General features: G+C 39.4%; 1 long non-coding RNA gene across 1 annotated transcript in view; it reads right to left on the bottom strand.

The window, feature by feature from the left end:
• The window catches only part of LOC112651726 (uncharacterized), a 107,448-nt gene that overhangs the window by 13,181 nt on the left and 73,517 nt on the right, over positions 1-20,750 (bottom strand). The window contains exon 5 of the long non-coding RNA XR_003130983.3: positions 11,354-11,477. This is a non-coding gene — a long non-coding RNA (uncharacterized LOC112651726). The remainder of the gene's footprint in view (positions 1-11,353; positions 11,478-20,750) is intronic.

Here is a 20,750-nt window from a genome sequence, read left to right on the forward strand (position 1 = left end):
GCAAGCAACCAAGATGTCCCTCAGTGGGTAAAAGGATAGACTGTGGTATACTGAGACAATGGAATATTATGCAGTGGCAAAAAGAAATGAGCTATCAAGCTGTGAAAAAACATGGAGGAAACTTAAATACATAATACGTATTACTAAGTGAAAGAAACCAATCTGAAAATGCTACGTACTCTGTGATTCTAACTATATGACATTCTGGAAAAGGCAAAACTACATAAACAGTAAAAAGTTCAGCAGTTGTCAGGCTTAAGGTGGGCAGGGAGAGATAAATAGAGCACAGATTTTTAGGGCACTGAAAATACCCTGTATGATACCATAATGAACATGTCACTATACATTTGTCCAAACCCATTGAATGATACAACATCAAGAATGAACCCTAAGGTAAACTATGAGCTTTGGATGGCTACGATGTATCAATGTAGGTTTATCAATTATAACTCTCATGGGAGATGCTGATAATGAGAAGGCTATGCAGGTTTGGGGCAAGGGGTATATGAGAAAACTCTGCATTTTCCCCTCTATTTTGCAGTGAACCTTAAACTGCTCTATAAAAAGTCAATTAAAAATCACTATAAAGATAACAAGCAGGAGGGAAAAGAAAAGAATAGAATATGATGAATGCAGAAGTAAAAACAAAATGCAATGGCTATACTGAGGTCACCTGTGATTAGGCAAGTGTTACTGTATTTTGTACAAACCTTGTGGTACCTTCCCATGTGTTACCACCTTCCTCACTCTCAGTTCCCTCTATACCAGTACAGTGCAGAGGAGGGAAGGGATAAAGTCAAGGCTTCACTTAAAGACTGAAAAATCATCTGTCTTCACAGACTCACTCGCTATACATCCAACCATGTTCTCTACAAAAAGAAACAGCAGCAATAGCTGCTGTTTTAAGATAGGATGTCATACCTAGCTGTGGAATAACATTTAGAAAATTCTACTTTAGATCTGAGTATACATGGGAGGAGGGAGAAGGAGGCCAATTTTTAAGAACAATCTTACTTGTCTGATGGGACTCACAGTTCATCTCAAACACAAATGCGCTATTACATGAATCTAAAATAACTGATACAAATCTCTCCGCTGAGCCAGTGGGAAATTCCAACCTTTATAAGTTGGGAAGTGCTAAAACAGCAACCTTTTAGAAAAGAGTATCTATCTTTTTGAGCTGTTTCTGGGGAATTGCATATAAAGCATCTGAAAACAAAAATACTTCCCTATTTTTCCAAGATCTGTTTTGCCAGCTTGATACGAGGCTGCCCAGGACAGATATTGTCATGGCTCAAAGTGTTTTCAGAATTATATTCACAGATTAAATGTTTTCCAATATGGTGTTTGAACATCAAAACCAAAACAGCCCTTAAGGAGATGGAGGGGGAGGGGGAGAAAAGCATTCCTTAATTCTTTGGTTCCTATAAGATGTCTAAAGGAATTTATTTTCTCTACCAACATTCCTATCACTTAATAATTTGACAGAACTTTCTGAAAAAATGTCTTTAGGAGATTTACATTTAGAAGAACTAAGCACAACATTTTGATTGACTACAGTTAGCAACAAAGTGACATATTCTCATTGATTTTATATGGAAAAGGAAAACCATATGTTAAATGTTTCTGTCTTCTTATGGATGGGAAGAGTAATTATTGGTCAGTTCCTAGGAGTCTAAGAAATGGTTAAGCACCCAAGCTTCATTTTCTAGTTAAATCTTTGAGTTATTCATCTGATTATTAATTCAGTTTTGTAAAATGATACTCCTGTGGCAACTAGCTTGGAATAAGAAGTCAATGACAAAATCTTAACTTTATTGGGTTTATATTTTGGCACAACTGTCAAAAAATAACTAGATTTTAAGTGAAGATTAATTTACACATGAGAAATCTAAGACTACTAAGAGGAATTAAGAATGTTTGGAGCACATCGACTGAACATTTGTGTCCCCTCAAAATTCACATGTTGAAGCCCTAACCCCAATGTAATGGTATTCGAAGATGGGGAGGTAATCAGGGTTGGATGAGGTCATGGAGGGGGGTTCCTCACGACAGGATTTTAAGGAGGGGACACCAGAAAGCTAACCTTCCCTATCTCTCCCCCTACATTCTTATATAGAAGAAAGACCATGTGAGGACCCAATGACAAGACAGTCATCTGTAAGTTAGGAAGAGAGTCTCTACCAGAATCTGACCATGCTGGCACCTTGATGTCAGACTTCTACCTAGCCAATTGTACTTTGTTATGGTAAACTCTTAATACAGAGTTCTGTATTTCAGCAGAAAGTATCATACTCTAACATCCTTTGAGATACCTTTTGGAATATGCCTGCCTAACCCACATCCTTACTGCTGAAAAGTGACTCCTCTACCCACAGGGTATTGATGGGATGCACTCCCCTGTCCATAACTGACTGGCCTACAGATAGACACCTAATGAATCATGCTGCTCTAAGCCATACTGGAGCTTGAGGCCAAAGGAAAAATCAATAATAGTGATCCTGTCTATACTTGCAACTTTGCATTTTGTTCATCATGTAATTTTTTGCATTAATTTTTATTTTTTTAAAACATTGACTTGAGGGGTGCCTGGGTGGTTCAATAGGTTAAGCATCTGCCTTCATCTCAGGCTATGATCCCAGAGTTCTGGGATCAAGTCCCACATTGGGCTCCCTGCTCAGCAGGGAATCTGCTTCTCTCTCTACACCTCCCCTACACCCCCGTTCGTGCTTTCTCTCTCTCACACTCTCTTTATCTCAAATAAATAAAATCTTTAAAAAAAAAAAAACATTGCTTTGAAATAGCATTTATCTGATTATTGATCTTTTTAGGCATCATCTTAAATTATGCACCTGAGGCTTTATCACCTCACCTAGTCTTATCCCTGCTGACAAAGCTAGATGTCCCCCGAATTCTGGAAATGGTCTAAGAAAGATTGGTCAAGGGATCTTAAAATGGTAACCTCAACACTATATTTGGCCTGATAACTATGGCTATATTTAGTTTTGCCATTAATATTATTTAATTTAAATGCTATTAAGCATTCTGTGTATTTCCACTGCCCCATCACTCACTTTTAATCAAAATGTGGCCCAGCTCCTGAAGGCCTTCGGGCCTGACTCTGGCTAGTGAATGGGAATGGTCACTGGGATGGAGAATGTGCAGTCTGGAACCTGCTGACACCACCATATTTTGCACAAGTGGAAAGAGGCAGAAAAAGCCCAACTGTAGAAAGAAAAACAAAGTGGATATGCAGAGAGGAGTGAATCTAATCTCTAAGAGATGACTGTGCTGACTTTGAACTTCACAGGAAGGCAGCTTGAATTCTACCTTGAGTGTGAACCAGGCACCCAAGTCCCTTCTCAGTTTCCCACCCCCTTGCCTCCTTCCTGCATGATGGCTCCTGATCCATGGAAGCTAATCGTCCTAACCAAGTCCCCTAAGGAAGAGAAATCCTTGTCCTTTCTAACCTACTATTTACCGTGAAATGAGTAAATAACCAATTCACCAAGTAAATTCTGACCTGCACAGAGTCTCCAACCTGTAAAAACAGCAGCCATTCAGAAGGAAGAATGAACCTCCACTCTGCAGTCTTTGTTGTGCGGTTCATAACCCCGTGGCGCAGTGAGTATAGTTAACACTGAAAAACTGGCAAGCACGGAAAGGCTGGATGAAGACAGCCTCCAGGAGCTATAAAGAACGCTGCCCAGGCTCCTGCTGTGAATAACTGTTGTTATAATTATTCAGAATCAATTTTAATCAGGAAACAACACACCCATTTAAATAAAATGAAAATAAAAGCACCAGGAAGAAAACCAAAGTTTGATTCCAAACAAAACTGAAGACTTCAGCCTCTGCAAAGAAAATCTAATTCTGCCAAAATTTCGTACATTTTACATTTAATTTTACTCTGATTTACAACTGAATCTCCTGGGTACCAATGGTATATAAAAAACCATTAATTCTGTGGAGGCAATTGTTAGTTTTTATAATAAAAAATGCATACTGCTTATGCCATTATTGCTTCGGAAATTAGGGAACAGAGCTTCTAATACCCTGAGCGTGGAATACTGTAGCAAACCACTTAACTTGCAATAATAGAGTATTGACTAGGTACAGTGATCTGTGAGACACGGCCACAGTCAGATTAAGCTACCATCACACTGGGCTCAATAGAGCTTCTCTTAGAATACATTTATTCCACCTTAGCCAAAGAATTCCCAACAAATTAGCTATGAAAAAGCTTTCTAAAAAGGCTTTTCCTATAACCTATATATCATTTTCCCTTTTTCACTTTGTTTTCAAATACTTAATTAAAATACTGACTTCTTCCCCTCTCCTACCTACAAAATCTTTCAGACTTTGTAATACTAACCCCTTGACTTAAACAATATCTGAATTAAGAGGAGGTGTTTCTAAGGCTAATTTCATGTTTACCAAAGAAAATCACCATACAAAATGCATGGGCTAGCATTTGCAGGCCTTGAAAGTATGAAAGAATAAGTTGAGGAGCTTTATGACACCTTTCATGTGAACTGCACTAGCCCAATGGTGTCAAAACATACAAGTGTACATGCTTTTTCTGAATACAGGCTGCAATCGGTACCCCTCTCCTTCTCCTTCTCTTCCCCCTCTCTCCCCTTCCTTCTTCCTTCTCCTCACATACACAGTCACTCACTCACACACAGACTTTTCATTATTCCTATTCATTATTCCTTAGTTAATCAGCTGAAGCGATCTAGCATATTATACTGTGACAGGATATGGTAAGATATCTTCTGGTCCCTGTCACTACTCTTTAATGGACACTGGAACATTTAATCTGAAGTCTTTCCTTTGCATCCCAATGCTGAAACCTATTAGCACTGTGGACAGATCCTAAGCACCTGTGCCAGATGAGTTTGGGTAACAAGAAAAAAGATGTCTCCGTGGAAAATGTATCCAAGTTACAGGTCACAGGAGGAAAAGTCTCAGTGGATATAGCTTAGGAAACAAAAAGGGACACCTTAATGGCTCAGTTGATTAAGGGTCTGCCTTTGGCTCAGGTCATGATCCCAGGGTCCTGGGATGGAGCCCCACATCAGGCTTCCTGCTCAGCAGGGAGCCGGCCTCTCCCTCTCCCTCTGCTGCTCCCCCTACTTGTGCTCTCTCTCTCTCTCTCTCTCTCTCTGTCAAACAAATCAATAAAATATTTTTTTAAAAAAGGATACAAAAAAATAGCATGGCCCTGAAACACTCCTCTTGCTTTACCATAATTGGCTTTATTCCTTTGACTTCAGGCATTATCTACCCCTGAAATTTTTAAAAATGTGAGTCTTTGGAACATATTATTTGGGGAGAACTCTTCATGAGTCCCTCATATTCCTGCAGGTTTTCTGAGCAAAGGCACTGACAGTTTTTCCCTAGACTATCTTGTCATGGATGTTTGAATAGCAGAGAGCCTTAGAAGATAGAATCAGTTTTCCTCTGGGGCAGAGGACAGATTTGCTTCCTGACCACCTTAAGAAAGATAACATCTCCCTCCAAAGCAAAGGTGAGTCACTCTTCCCAACAGAACTTTTTAAAAATTAGGGTTTCCTAAGCTTGGCATTCCTCACCTGTGACACAAGCCCACTGTATGGATAACATTCCCCTAAAGACCTGCTCTGCATCATCCTATTGGACATGGGGTCCAGAGGAACCAATGAGATGCTGATGCTCTGCCTGCTGAGCTGTAAATAATAAAGTCTTTTGTCTCCACCCAGAAAACTCTTGTCTCTGGCCAACATCTATGAAACTGTGATGCGCTGATTTGTTAGTTTGCAAGTAGGGTAAAATTTCAGACCATCACAGTTCTGGACATTAACCAGACTTTGTGAATTAACATGTAACTTGAGTATAACCAACTCTACCCTCACAAGAATAACAAAATGCTTGACTCCTAAATTTTAACGGTTATACGGGGTGCTTAAAATATTCCCCAGCCTCTGTCACTGCCGGGCGAATGCCTCATGCATTCCCATGAACAAATATGCCAACTGCAGTGCTTACACAAAATTGCCATGTTGTCCCTCTCTATGCCAACTGCCTCCATAGGTGTTTTGGGCTTCCCTTCAGCAGCTTCTGACCATATCCATCCTGAGTGGCAGTGTCCATGTAAGAGTGCAATCTCCAGAGAATTTTCCAAGATGCCAATTCCAAAGGTGCCAGTGCTCAGAGACTTCCCTCTCTTCTATTCTGTGCCATACACTGAGATGTAGGCCTGAAATACCACTGCTTGGGCATAGAATCCCTGAACTGTCTCATAAGGAAAAAAAATTACAGCAACTTCTGACCACTGGCCCATTAGCCTGTGAACTCAAACCCATTCCATTGTATAGAGCAGAAAGACAAAACAACACCCTCATTATTTTGCCTCTCCTCTTCTGTGTAACCTTTATTATCACCAAACTCCTCCTTTCAATCAACAAACAATCCAGTGCTCTTATATCAAAAGGTAAAGACAGATTCTGGGCAAGTATCTAAACCCTCCATTCATTCCATTAATAGTCCTATTACAAACCCTTTCAGTTTATAAACATATCTGCCAACCAACGAGCAGAGAATTATACCAGAGAAAATGAGAGCACCTGGCTGGCTCAGTCAGTAGAGCTTGTGACTCTTGATCTCAGGGTCCTGAGTTCAAGCCCCATGTTGGATATGGAGCCTACTTAAAAAAAAGAAAAGAAAAGAAAAAGAAAATGTAACACAAGTTGTATAATATTTTAAAAGAAAGCAGGGGGAAAAAAAGACAAAAAGAAATGGTCCAGATGTCACAGATACATGGAAAGAATGCACCTAGGCATTGAACAAGTTTCTGCCAGAAAGGACAACATTGTCAAGGTCATCTTCAGCCTTGAGCTCCTCTATCTAGGGCAATAGTTTTTGGCACATGTACCCCAAGCATTGAAACCGATCATGCTTTTATCTAGGTAGTGATGCTCATTTGTATATTCATATATGCTAACCAGTGATTATGAAACGCAGTACATGTGAAGCATAGGTGGAAAAGAGAAATTGCTCAATATGAAGCTAATCCAAAACTGATTTTTGTTAGCTCTCATTTTCTGTCTTCATCCTTAGGAAAAGAAGAAAATGTAGACTTTCAAGGAAATAACCATCTGGATCAGGATGCCTCCCAAATTTCACATTCAGTCCTGCCATCCAAACAAGGATTTAGAAGCACTTTTCCTAAACCAATAATTGAGTGGTGCCTGCCAATTTCTCCCAGAACTTGGCTTTTCTTAACAAGCTATTCTACCACTTCTGTCCCTTTTGTTTTTTTGCAATGAGAATAAGAGGAATTGGATGAATTGTACACAATCACCAGGATATCATGGGGGTAAAAGGTGTGCAATGAACTGAAAAAAAAAAAGTAAAATATAATAAAAATACTGTTCAAGTCATGGAGCTTTCTGAGAAAAATCCACAAATAAAAAAACACCATCTAGAAAGCTGACAGTTTTATAAATTGGTCCATAAAACAGTAATGCTCAATTTTTTTTTACTAGCCTAGAAAGTGTTTAGTTTTGACAGAAATGACCCAAGTAGCAAGGACTATATTTCTATAAGGAAAGTGATAAATACGGAAAATGCAGCCAGGACCAATTTTTACCAAAAACTCAAAGGAACTAAGTTACCTCCAGAGAAGAATGAACTGACATCTAACACAACTTAACAGTGATTTCCTTGACAGAGATTTCTCAGGAAGGCAGTACCATCACTCAGACTTCTGGATCTTATCCTACCCTGGCCCATTTCCATAACTCCTAGTTGGAGCCTAGATTAATCACTGAAACAATGTTCATGCTTTGAGAAGCTCTAAGAATAAGAAAATTTCCATCTGAATCTTGATCCTGAAAGAGGAGTTCTGAGGAAATCTCTCATCCTTATAAAACAGATTTTCCCAAGGCTGAATCTTCTTCCTGGGAGTTAAGTTAAACTACTAGAAATGCTGAGTACTCTGCAGGGTTATATATCAAGAGGTCCACAGCACAGGTTTAGTGGAGGCCAATCTCAGGCTCAAATCCCAGCTCTGTCGTGGCTGTCCAAGTGACCTTAAGGAGTTACAAGATAGTGCTTAAGCCTAGTTTCATTATCTCTAAAAATGTGAATAATGATGTTACCAAACATGTCCTCCATGAAATAAAAGTGGGATGATCAACCATAATGTAGGAACTAGAACACAGCTATATAGCAGAATTGTCACAGGTCTCAAAGAGATTAACACCAGCAGAAAGAAGAGCACCACCATGGAATAACAACAGCTGCTTTGTGATGAGATAGAAAAATCCTTCCAGAAGAAAAAAAGAGGCGTTAAAGAAGAAAACAATGATTTGCAACTTCTCCTTCTGGATCTGTTTTACTTCTCCAATCTCTAGAAGCTGTTGAAGCTTCAAATCCTACAAACAGGAGCTGGCAGGTGATGAAAATGGGCTCAAAACAGTAGCTGTGGGTCATGTAATCAGCACCATCTGAGAAGCCCCAAAATCTTGCCCGACTCCTGCTGACTGGCTGTGCCTGGGGCACCCACTTAACGTCTCTGAGCCCCTGAATCCTCAATCGTAAAATCAGAGATTAGACAGCATAGGTTCTAGAAGGTTCATCAAAGCTTATGAAAAACATTCTCAATTTCCACAATTCTACTAAATCAAACACACAGATGATCCAAAAAGGATTGCAAGTCAGGTTATCTTTCCCCCAGAGAAATCGAGCTGGCATTACTGGGAACTCATGCCTTGTTTGGTAATGAGCATCCAGAGCCATTGGGCTGGGCATCCAGGTGACCCACATTTCTGTATAAATGCTTCTGCTGGTGCCAAGGGCTGCATGCAGCCTGGAACTAGAAAGGAAGAGATTAAACTGAAGGCACAAACACCTGCCTCAAAGCCTATAGGGAGCTCTAACCATCCTGACAGGCCAGTTGTGGTAATTGTCCTGTCTTATCCAATAAACCAGCTATTCAAGCACTGAAAGGTTGATGCCTCCTGTCAGTTGACCATAATTCCAATCACCTCCATTGCACATATATGTTTTATTTGCATCGCACCTGTGCCACTACAGACCAGGAGAGACCAATTAAACTATGATTAGCACATATGCCGCCTAAATCTGACAAAGGGCTGTTCTCAGTGAAATCAAAGAACTGTGTTAGGGAAAGTCAGATGATCACTTAGATGTGAGAGGGTAGTACTGATGATATTGAGAATATGTGAACTACCGAAATAGATCTACAAGAAATCAGACTTGTTAGTTATGTTTTCTATTGCTATTGGATGAAGAACTTTGATGGCACATGTTCAGACAAGAGAACATTCCATTTTAAACCCTTGCTACTGAACAGGAATAGGATCATGAAGCTTAATTTATATAAATACATCAATTGACAGGTCATCTGGACATTAGCATCTGGATACATCACCTGGACTACTGAAAGGCAAAACACAAATATGGGCAAGGTCATTACCATGACTGATAAATTGTCCCAACTTGCCTTCCCAACTGAATTAGTTAGGGCAATGCCACTGGCTCTTTTTTTTAAGATTTTATGCATTTATTCATGAGAGAGGCAGAGACATAGGCAGAGAGAGAAGCAGGCTCCCTATAGGGAACCCGATGTTGAGGTAATTGGGATCTAAAAACAGCTCCTAGGTGGAACCTCAACTTACACTTATCATTGATTAGTAGTGTTACATTGTACTTCCTCATCATCAGTAATTTTATGCAGTATCATGCTGAATTTGTTTTTTCAAGATATTGGAGTTTATCCAGTCAGACAATAAAGATACCTCACAGGTATACTACTAGGTCTAGGAGTACTATTAGGAGCAGGAATACAGTACCGGTTGCCTTTCTCTTGAGGAAAGAAAAACTACTGATTTGTCTTCACTTTTTTGGTTACTCAGGCTTCATATTCAGTATGGTGACAGACTGGTTAGTGTCTAACTTTGCCTCAGGAACCTGGATCATCACCTGACTCCAACTCTGCTATCAACATCAAAAGGTGGTTCACACTCATGCCAAAATCAGTTAAAATCTCAAACTCTTGGGGTACTTGGGTGGCTCAGTCGATTAAGTGTCTGACTCGATTTTAGCTCAGGTCATGATCTCAGAGTCATGAGACTAAATGCACAGTCAAGCTCTGCACACTCAGCATGGAATTGCTTGTCCCTCTCCCTCTACTCCTCACCCCCTCACTCATGTTCTCTCTCTCTCTCTCTCTCTCTCTCTCTGATAGATAGATGATAGATAGATTGATAGATGATAGATAGATAGATAGATAGATAGATAGATAGATAGATAGATAGATAGATGATAGATAGATAGATAACATCTTTGGGAAAAAAAACCTCAAACTCCTGCTTGGCTTACATTTCTTATTTGAATTCTATCTTTTATGTCACCTTTATGAGTGATACAGCATCCATGAAGGCTGGACTTTGTGGGAAAAAGACCACACACTGATAATGTAAAAACAAACCCCAAAAGGGGTTTCCTTCACTGCATTGAAGAAAGCAAGAGACCAGGTGATCAGAACCACCACTCCCCAGTTTATTAACACACTGTAATGGCAGTGTCTCTTTTGTCCTTGAGTATAGCTAAGATTACTACCAACATATGTCTTGTGGATGACAGGCTAAAGTCGCTTATGTCACTCATGTAGGAAAGATGAGACCATGTGACATTCAGCACAGGAGGAAAAGGCAGATCCTGTGATCTTAGTAAACTTTAGAAAATCTATTTTTTTTAAGATTTTATTTATTTAGTCATGAGAGACACAGAGAGAGGCAGTGACACAGGCAGAGGGAGAAGCAGGCTCCATGCAGGGAGCCCGACATGGTACTCGATCCCAGGTTTCCAGGATCATGCCCTGGGCTGAAGGCGGCACTAAACTGCTGAGCCACCTGGGCTGCCCTAGAAAATCTATTTAAAAGGAGTATTCTGATAACGTTTGTTTTGATGACATCATATTTGTGCCATAAAGGACAGACTCTGAACTGCAGCTTTTGTCCAGGGTAGTAAATCATTAAGGATCTCTGAGCTTAGATTTTTAACTTCTAAAATGCATGATGTAAAGTTCTGTTGATTATAGAGAATCTGATTTTCTAGTCAGCATCCACCAAAAGCAGCAACAGAAAATGCCTCTGTAGCACAGTTCTGCTGACTTATGATCCCTACTTTGCCGACTCTCATCTGCTTCTAGGCACAGCTGTTTCCAAATGGAGCAGCACTTTATGCAAACAGTGCCAGTCTGGCCTCAGAGCAAGAAAGCCCAGAGAATAGGAGTTGGGGAAATCAGTATTTTATAGTTGGAGCCAAAAATTTGGACCATCACCTGTGATTTCAGATACCTGCGATCTTCCATGGCTTGTTCTTTGCTGAAATGCATTGCCTGAAGCAGATCTTAGAAAGATGTTATAGCAATCCAGTTCTCCGAGTCCTCGCAAATTTCTATGAGCCTGCCAAGAAGATGAGCAAATCGAAGATGATGAAGAAGACTGTGGCATGCATAGCACCTCCTCTATCTTTGCTCAACCTCATGGAGAAAACTGCACCCAAGTTGATCATTATAAGATTAATATCCAGTTTTGTTTTTCTATAGAGTTCAACAGTGCATAGTTTTTATCAAAAATAAATAAATAAACATAATAAATTCACTCTGTAGGACACTGGGAAGAGAATAGAATGTCAGAACCAACAAGGTATGAGTCATCAACAAGAGTAGGACCTTTGGAAAACTAAGAGAAGCAGACTCCCTAAAGAACACTCTCTTTGGGGCCCAACAGAACGTTTCACAGTCATTAACCTTCTATATTCAGCCCCTGGCTGCTGGCTCCAAACTGCAATAATCCTACATCTTCCAAGACTTCCTAAAGCCAGAATTTGACCCAGAAGGCAAAGTATAAATTGTAATGTTTAAGAGCAAAAGCTTTGGAATAAGTTTGCCTTGTTCCATACCATGGCTTCACTACTTACTGTATGATTGTCAGTAAGTAATGAATTTCTATTAGGCCTAATTTACACATGAGAGAAAAAGAGCTAAAGATATATATTTTTAAAGTTAACAGTAGTTGTATCTGGATAAAGAGATTAAGCATTAGTTTTATTTATCTGTATTTTCTAAAAATGTTTATAATTGAGCATATATTATTTTATAATAAGAAAAGCAAACATGTTATATAAAAATAATAAAGTTAACTAAGAAATTAGAACTTAAGTGGAGTAATAGTTTTAATAGAATAATTCTTGATGAATCCAAACAATAGTCAGTTTCCAACTTTGTTCCTTTGTTATAAAAAATGCCAAAAGTGGATTCGAAAATCAGTTAATGAGCTTTATTTTAAATAAAGGCAAACAAAACCACAGCATCTATATAATTAGTTAAAATACAAGACCTCCCCCATCTCCCATTTGGTCAATTGATTCCATTCCTGCAGGCCTTAGCTGGCATGGTAACTGGCTCCCTTGACAATCCCATGATGTCTCATGCAACAGATTCTTTACTGTTTTCCAGATATATACCTCCCGGGCTTATCACAAAAGTGTCCTTCCAAAAGATTCCAGGAAAATGAAACATTCTTTTGGAATGTTTTTAAGCAAGTTATCAAAACACAGAAAGGACATTGCTTTCAAAGTTTTAGCCTGTTCCAAGAACCCTGTTGAGATTCTTGGCTCATTCTCCCATAGCTCTGACACAAAATCCAACTGATAGTAGCAGTCTTACTTCACGATGGCTGATGGAGGACAAGAGGGTGCATCAGCCAACCTGATCACCGAGGAATTTCATCAAGGAAAAAACATCCTTCATAAGATCAACAGTGAACTCCCAACGAACTGAGAAACTACAATCCCATTTACAAAGAAGAGACCAACAGAATTACAGAATAATTCCCAAATAAGAGAATCAGGGAAGTGGGAAAGCCCTGGAAGCAACAACATATCTTGTGATTGTTCATAAAAATTAATTAGAGTGCCAGAAAAAAAACTGCATTGATCCCTGCTTTCAAGGTGATTTCAATATATTTTGAACAACAAGCCTCAAATGTATCACTCTAAATAAAGTGAAGGATATGCCCCCAAAGACAACCCAAGTGAGCATTGGAACAATGGTGGTGTTGCATGAAACTACTACTCATGCAACTAAAGAAAAGGCAAGCCAACGAAATGTTGCTCTGTCCTTCTGCCCTACATAGCTGTAGAGCCCCTCATTCCATAACCATAACTCTATTATCTACCAGAATTACTATTTTCACTTGTTTTGAAGAAATTCACCCCAACCACTAGTACTTCTCAGTCTGAACTCCAAATTAGGGGCCCCTGGGTGGCTCAGTCGATTGGGCATCGGACTCTTGGTTTTGGCTCAGGTCATGATCTTAGGTTCATGGGATCAAGCCTCTCATTGGACTCCCTGCTCAGCAGGAGTCTGTTTCTCTCCCTCTCCCTCTGCCCCTAACCTTGCTCATGTACTTTCTCTCTCTCTCTCTCTCTCTCTCTCTCCCCCTCCCTCCCTCCCTCCCTCAAATAAATAAATAATTTTTAAAAGTAAACTCCAAATTAAAAATGTAAGCAAGAACACCAAAATAACAAAACTTAAGAGGAAAACTAACAAATGAAAGAGACACTAGGCTGAAAGGCAAAATAACCAATTCTTATAAACAGAGCTTATGAACAATATTGAATAGAAATTTAAATATGTAATAATTATCCTCAACAGATTCGACAGGATTTATATCTACAAAAGAGCTCTGTGAAAAGCAATCATCAGTCTGCAAATTAAAAATATGATTGCAAAGATTTTCTTAAACTAAATAAATCAGCCAAATACCAAAATGGAGATCAGCTAAAACTGAATTAACAACTGAAAATCTGGGATGCCTGGGTGGCTCAGTGGTTGAGCATCTGCCTTCGGCCCAAGGTTTTATCCTGGAGTCCCAGGATCAAGTCCCACATCAGGCTCCCTGCATGGAGCTTGCTTCTCCCTCTGCCTGTATCTCTGACTCTCTCTGTGTCTCTCATGAATAAATAAATAAAATCTTAAAAAAAAAAAACTGAAAATCTGTCAAACACAGATAGAAATCATGAGACAAATGACAAGAGTCATGATAGAACTTAGATCTTTCAAGATAGACCTTAGAAAGCCAATATTTGTCTACCATAAATTCTAGAAGAATGACAAACATAAGGAATACAATGAAAGAAATAAAAATCAATTTTCCTTGACTTAAGGAAATTTTCCATAGGACATGGCCTGCTGTGGAAAAGAGCTAGATGTCCACAAATACTCATTCTCCCTGTCTTCTTTTAATAGAACCCCTGAGAATTTTAGCTGATCATCAAGGACCAGGCAAAATAATTTCTCATCCTCTCTTGCAAAGTGATCATGTGACAAAATTCTAACCAGTAAGATGTGGATTAAAGTGATATATGCAATTGTAAGTCATTCTCTTAAAGAAAAGCAATATATGCTTTATTTCACATAACCAAAAGGTTTAAAATGAAGTAAAGATACAAAGGATTTGAACAACAAAAAGGTTCATTCGCTATTACACATATATTCTTTCTTCAGATATAAGTATGAATATATATTCATGGACAATATTAAGGATATAAATACATATGAATTATATAATATACATTTTATATACATGTATGTATAGGTATGTATGTAGGTACCAAACAGAGAAGATACTTTACAGTCAAATGCCTATAAAACCTGTTTTCAAAAGTCTATCATATACTTGACCAGGGATGATTTCATCTTTGCTGCAGATTAGTGGTGGCTGTGAGTTTCCCATGCTTTCAGTTTCCAAGATGAATTTCATGTGTGTGTCGTTATACCGTGATTATTTATTGGGTATATGGTAGGGGCTGGGCAGACAACTCAGCTTTTGGTTCATATGTTACCGGGCACAAGGAATCACATCCATCCACACTTGACATAGGACAGTACATTACCCTGAAAGCCTGGACTTTAACTGTGGTATAGTAAGTGAATGGGACTCTGGATTATCTTTCTTAGGGAATAATATGAGAAGAAAGTGCTCTGAAATATTTGGTAGCCAGAGGAATGAAGTAGGGCAAAGATGTCCTACAGATCACCAAAACTCTGTGTTATACTTCCCCCCATAGTGTGGAGCTGTCTCCAAAGAGAAGTAGCTGGTCTGCCAGGGACTACATTTCCCAGTTCCTCTTACCCTTAGTGGTAGTCACGTGACTAAGCTCAAGTCAATTAAATGTGCACAGAATTGATGACCACAACATGCAGACCTGACACATAAAGACCCCCACAACCCCCACACAGTACTCTACCCATATTCCTTTCACTTTTCAGCTGGTTAAGAATGGAAGTGATCCCCAAGGTGACCTTAGAAAGAGAGCAAAACTCCCATCAGGCCATGTCCCTGAATAACTGTATGGATGGAGGTGACCCCCTCTAAACTTTTCACGTACATAGTACTCTTATGTGAACAAAGAAAAACTTCTGTAGTATCTGAGCCATCATTCATTTTTGGGTCTATTTGTTAGAATAGTTAGACTACACTGATTAATGTAGGGAACAAAATAGTACCTACCCCACAAGTATGGTTGTAGAGCTTAAATGAAATCATGAAAAAAAGAAACTTAGCACAGTGCCTCACCCATTGTAAGTGCTGTGTGGGCATTAGCTTAGTAAGTACCCCGGAAATTATGACAAGGACTTTAGAGTCTTCAAAATGATTAAGTTTCAGGAGATGAGCTCTTGAAAATAAAGGAAAGTGATTGATGACAGTCTACTCAGTCCATTTCTTCCAGTTAATCACTCCTTCCTCCAAAGAATCCTCTGGGCTTGGTTATATGAGTAGCGCAGTAGGCAACCAAAGCACATTTGAGCAATAAAGCTGTGAAACAAGCTCAATATGCTAACCATCAGGGACAGTGATGAACCAGCTGGAGACTCTGAGATGAGTCCCTAACATGAGTGACCAGAAAGAAAGGACTCATATGTAAATATGTGTGCAAATGCAAAGTCTTTTCCTGCTTTTTCCGTTTCTGCTTGCAGTGAGCACATGTGTGCATACACAAGCACACACACACACACACACACACACTGACACACAGATAGATTGCTGCACTGCAAAGAGTATTGGTGATTTTATTGATGGGTCTCTCAAATCATCACTAAAACAAAAATAAGCTGTTCATTTCACAGCTGGAGTCAAATGGAGTGATGACAGTTGTCTCACCCTTCTTTGATGATAAATGAGCCTTCCCCTGCTTACTCGGGTCCTTGACCCAAATTCACAGTTATTCCAGTGACCCAGGCAGACCTTTGAGAAGAAAAAAAGCCACACTCACAAATGCCTAATGAAGCTTGTCTCAACTATTACTATTGTACCCTGTCATTCTAACTATAATTGATTTGCTAAGGTAGCTCTTTTTATAATCAGCCTAGCAGACAAAAATACCTAATATAAATTAAACACTTCCCTCTCTCTCTCTCTCTCCCCTTTCTCTCCCTCTCTGCTTCTCTCTCACACACATTTCACCAGTCCTACTATCCCATGTTTATTTTAAACTTTCTACGAGACTTCACATTCTCCTCTTATATCTTAGAAGTAAGCAAATAAGTGTCTGCCCTTTAAGAAGGTCTTTGGTAAAAGGATCTTAGAATTGTATAAAAAGGACTGCATCCTCTTGACAATCTTTTTCATCAGGCACAAATTTTGGTTGATTGAAGCTGACTGTCTAGAATCCTTTTTGAAAAGGGTTTGAAACCGCATCAGAGATTAGTAGGAAAGAATGCCATGATCGAGCACAATGCCTACACAGACAGAGTACGGCAGCAAGTTACAATATATTCTATGTGTTTATCCTCCCTAAGAGTTAAAGTAGAATAATACATAGGAAATTCCAAGAAAGCAAGGTATCTAGCCTATTGTGTAGATATAGAGATAGCTATGGGTAACAGATATACAGGAATAGATATATAGATATTTAGAATCCGATTCCTTTGAGGAAGATAACACAACCACATTTCAAAGCACATTCCCTGAAACTGCTTATACCTGTTGGCTGTGTCCTACAACAATCTCCTTTACACTCTTTGTGTTGCAAGACATAAGGACACAATTAAACAACTTACTCAGGGAAAAAGGGAAAAAGAGCTCTAAGAAGTAAGGGCCTGAGATTTTTACGTTCCTTTCAAGAACCAAACTCTCTGAGAGATCCTCGAGCCTGAGATTCTACTGGAAGCCAGATGCTTTGTGGCCGCCTGGATGTCTTTCTTCAACAATGGAAGGGTGTATGTTAACAGCCTGTAGTAACAAGACTCCATTATTGCCAGAACATAACATCTCAAAAGGACTCCCAGCTACCCAGAGGTTGCAGAGAGTTCCATTTAGCACCATCTTTGTGAGGCGTGAACACCTGACACAGGATGAAAGTGAAGGAGCCGGCCCTGGGGAGGAAGGGCTTTTTCCCTTTCAAGTTTCTGAACTCTTCTAGGTCTGTGGAGGTCCAAACCACAGAACCAAGGAAACTCAAAAGGAAAGCAACAAAAGGAGCTACAAATCAAAAGCGCCCTCTCCAATGTACAGCTCCTGCTGTTCTGCTTTCATTACGCACCAGCATCGTCTGAATGGATAGCATCACCTCAGCCTCCTCGTACAAAGTCAACACACTGTATTGAGGAGTGTGTACAACTTGCAAAGGAGCAGCCTGGCTGCTGGCTAAATTCTCCAGTCTGTTTCAATCTCCCTCCAAGCCTTTTTTTTCCCAGAGGAAAAAAAAAACTGGGAGCTGGGGAGTTTTCTTTGTCCTGTGACTAGCAGGTTCCTTTGAGATATTCAGGAATAGCATAAACCCTATCACCACCATGACCCATCCCCATATGGCCATGCTCTCCCCGAGAACTGTCCTGTATGTAATTGGGACCTTTCTTTGCCCACCTGCCACACACGTCTTCTTCTTTCCTCTGGATTTCACTCTGCCACTAATTCTCTAAAGATACTTATGTTAACCAAAGGTCTCTGGGTTGTGAAAAACAAATTCACTTCAAACTATTGAGAAGGAACTTCTGGACATCATGTAACTAAGTTATCTCACAAAAATGAAGCAAGATCCAGGTTTTCTAGGGCCCAAAGCCTAACTAATAGAAAAAGGATGTCTCTTTAATGTCAAATGCAAAATTATGTATGAAAGTGAGTTTCAAAAAGAGAAATCATAACAAACTGCAATTTTTAAGTGTTGGCAAATGTCACAAATACCACAAAACCCAGAGAAATATCCTAATGTTTTTTGTTAATTAACTGGCTGATAACACTTCTGTAATAACTTTGTCCTACTCCTTTTATCTCCTTGCTCTTTGATCACCTCTCCATATGACAATAATTTTTTACTATCATTTTCAAGGGAATAAAAAGGTAGTTCAAGGCTTTCTTCCAGGATAATGATCAAAATTCATTACCGAAGTTGGGATGCAGAAAACATGCAACGTCACACACAGGTGTACTGTTTGTAGTACTGATGTCTGTCCTGATACCTAAGACAAAAACTGACAAATTATAGTTTGCATGATTCAAAAAGGAGAAAATATATGGTGCATTTAAATAGTCTAAATTACATAATCAAACATATTCCTCCACACTTCCATTTTGATTAAACATCAATAAGAACTGAATCCTCCTCTTATAATTTTATATTTCTGATTATCTAAATGTGCAAAATTCTTTAAATCTTCCTTCTCCTCTACTCCCCACATATATTGGATGCTAGGAGCTAACCAGTATGTTTCTGTAATAACCAGATCACACTTTCCCACTGGGTGTTCCCTGCAGGAAAATGATCACAGATTGAGGGGAGGGGAGGAGAAGTGCAGAGTGGAAGCAGAGAGAGTGGTGTGGAGGCTCTTGAAACCATTTATCCAGTCAATGATGTGATTTAGACTAAGGCAGTAGTGGTAGAGATACTAAGTGACCAGACTCACTTGTTTTGACAGCAGAGCCAGTATGATTTGCCATTTTAATATGGGAGACAAGGAAATGACGTGAGGGGAATCCGGCAGGCTCAGTCAGTAGAGCATGTGACTCTCGATCTCAGGGTTGTGAGTCTCAGACCCACCTTGGGTGGAGAGATCATTTAAAAATAAAATCTTCAAAGGGGCGCCTGGGTAGCTCAGTCTGTTGAGCACCCAATTCTTGGTTTCGGCTCAGGTCATTAGCTCAGGGTCTTGGGATGGAGCCCACTGGTGGGCTCTATGATCAGTGCAATCTGCTTAGGATTCTCTCTCTCCCTTTGCCACTTTTCCTGCTCACGTGCTCTGTCTCGCTCTCTCTGTCAAATAAATAAATGAATGAAATCTTTTAAAAAGAGAGAGAGATAAAAGAAAGGAAAATGAAGTTGAGAATAATGCCAAGTAAATAATATGACCACTTCCACACAGGATTATTCTGAGCACTAGCTGAATGAATGCTTGCAATCATGCCTAGCATAATGCATGGAACATAACTGGAACTCAATAAACATTAAATTTAACCTTGTTTATATTACTTAAAAAAAAACAAACCTGAGCAGAATAAATAGTATGGTAGGCCCTATATCATTACTAACTTGACTATTAATGATGGCAATAAGCACTTCCAAAAATTCCTCTCACTGGCCCCTGCAAATTTGCTGAAGACAAGATAGGATAACAACCCAGGCAAATATTTAAAATAAAATATTGCCCAAAAAAGCACATAGAGCACAATCCTATATTTACCTAGGTAAACACAACTCACACAAAAGAAGATATCTAGAGTGTTCACTTTAATGCAAATGAGGAGCTACCAAAGTCTAATTCTGACAAAACACACTAGAGATTTTGGATTACCAGCCATAGTGACCTCAACCCTTAGCCCTAAACTCCTTTTGTAATTCCTATTGGCTATCCAGCTTTGAAATTATACCTTTATAGGCTATAATTTTTCATTTTTTATCCTATTTTTATTATTATCATTTTTTAAGTAGGCTTCATGCCCAATATGGGATTTGAACTCACAACCCTGAGATTAAGAGTTGCATGCTCTACTGACTGAGCCAGTCAGGAGCCCCTAATGAGAAATTCTTATTTCAAATCCATCCATACATTAAATGAAGCATTAATAGGGCACCTGGGTGGCACAGTAGATTAGGTATCTGCCTTCAACTCAAGTCATGATCTCAGAGTAATGGGATCAAGTCCTGGGTCTGGATCTCTACTCAGCAGGGAGTCTGCTTTTCCCTCTCCCTCTGCTACTCACCCCTGCTCCTGTTCTCTCTCTCTCTCTCTCTCTCTCTCTCTTTCTCTCTTTCTCGGAAATAAATGAATAATCTTTAAAAATAAAAAAAAATAGCTTCTGAGATCAGACGAGATTGGGCGTGTTCAGGGTGGTATGGCTACAAACAAAAATAAAAAAAAATAGTAGCACCTTGGAGCTCAAGCAGTTAAGCATCTGACTCTTGATCTCAGCTCAGGTCATGATCTCCAGGTTGTGAGATCAAGCCCCACACTGAGTCCCAAATCAGGCTGTGCACTGGGCATGAAGCCTATTTAAGTTTCTCTCTCTCCCTCTCCCTCTGCCCCTACCCCCTTGCTCCCTCTAAAATAATAAATAAGTAAATAGATAGATAGATACTAATATTTGCACTATATCATTTCACCATTTGCTTAAATCTGCACAGCATACAGTCTTATTATACAATAAAATATTTTCAGTTTGAAAAGTTTGGGATAT

Source organism: Canis lupus, chromosome 4 (genome assembly GCF_003254725.2).
Source record: "Canis lupus dingo isolate Sandy chromosome 4, ASM325472v2, whole genome shotgun sequence".
Lineage (NCBI taxonomy): Eukaryota > Metazoa > Chordata > Mammalia > Carnivora > Canidae > Canis > Canis lupus.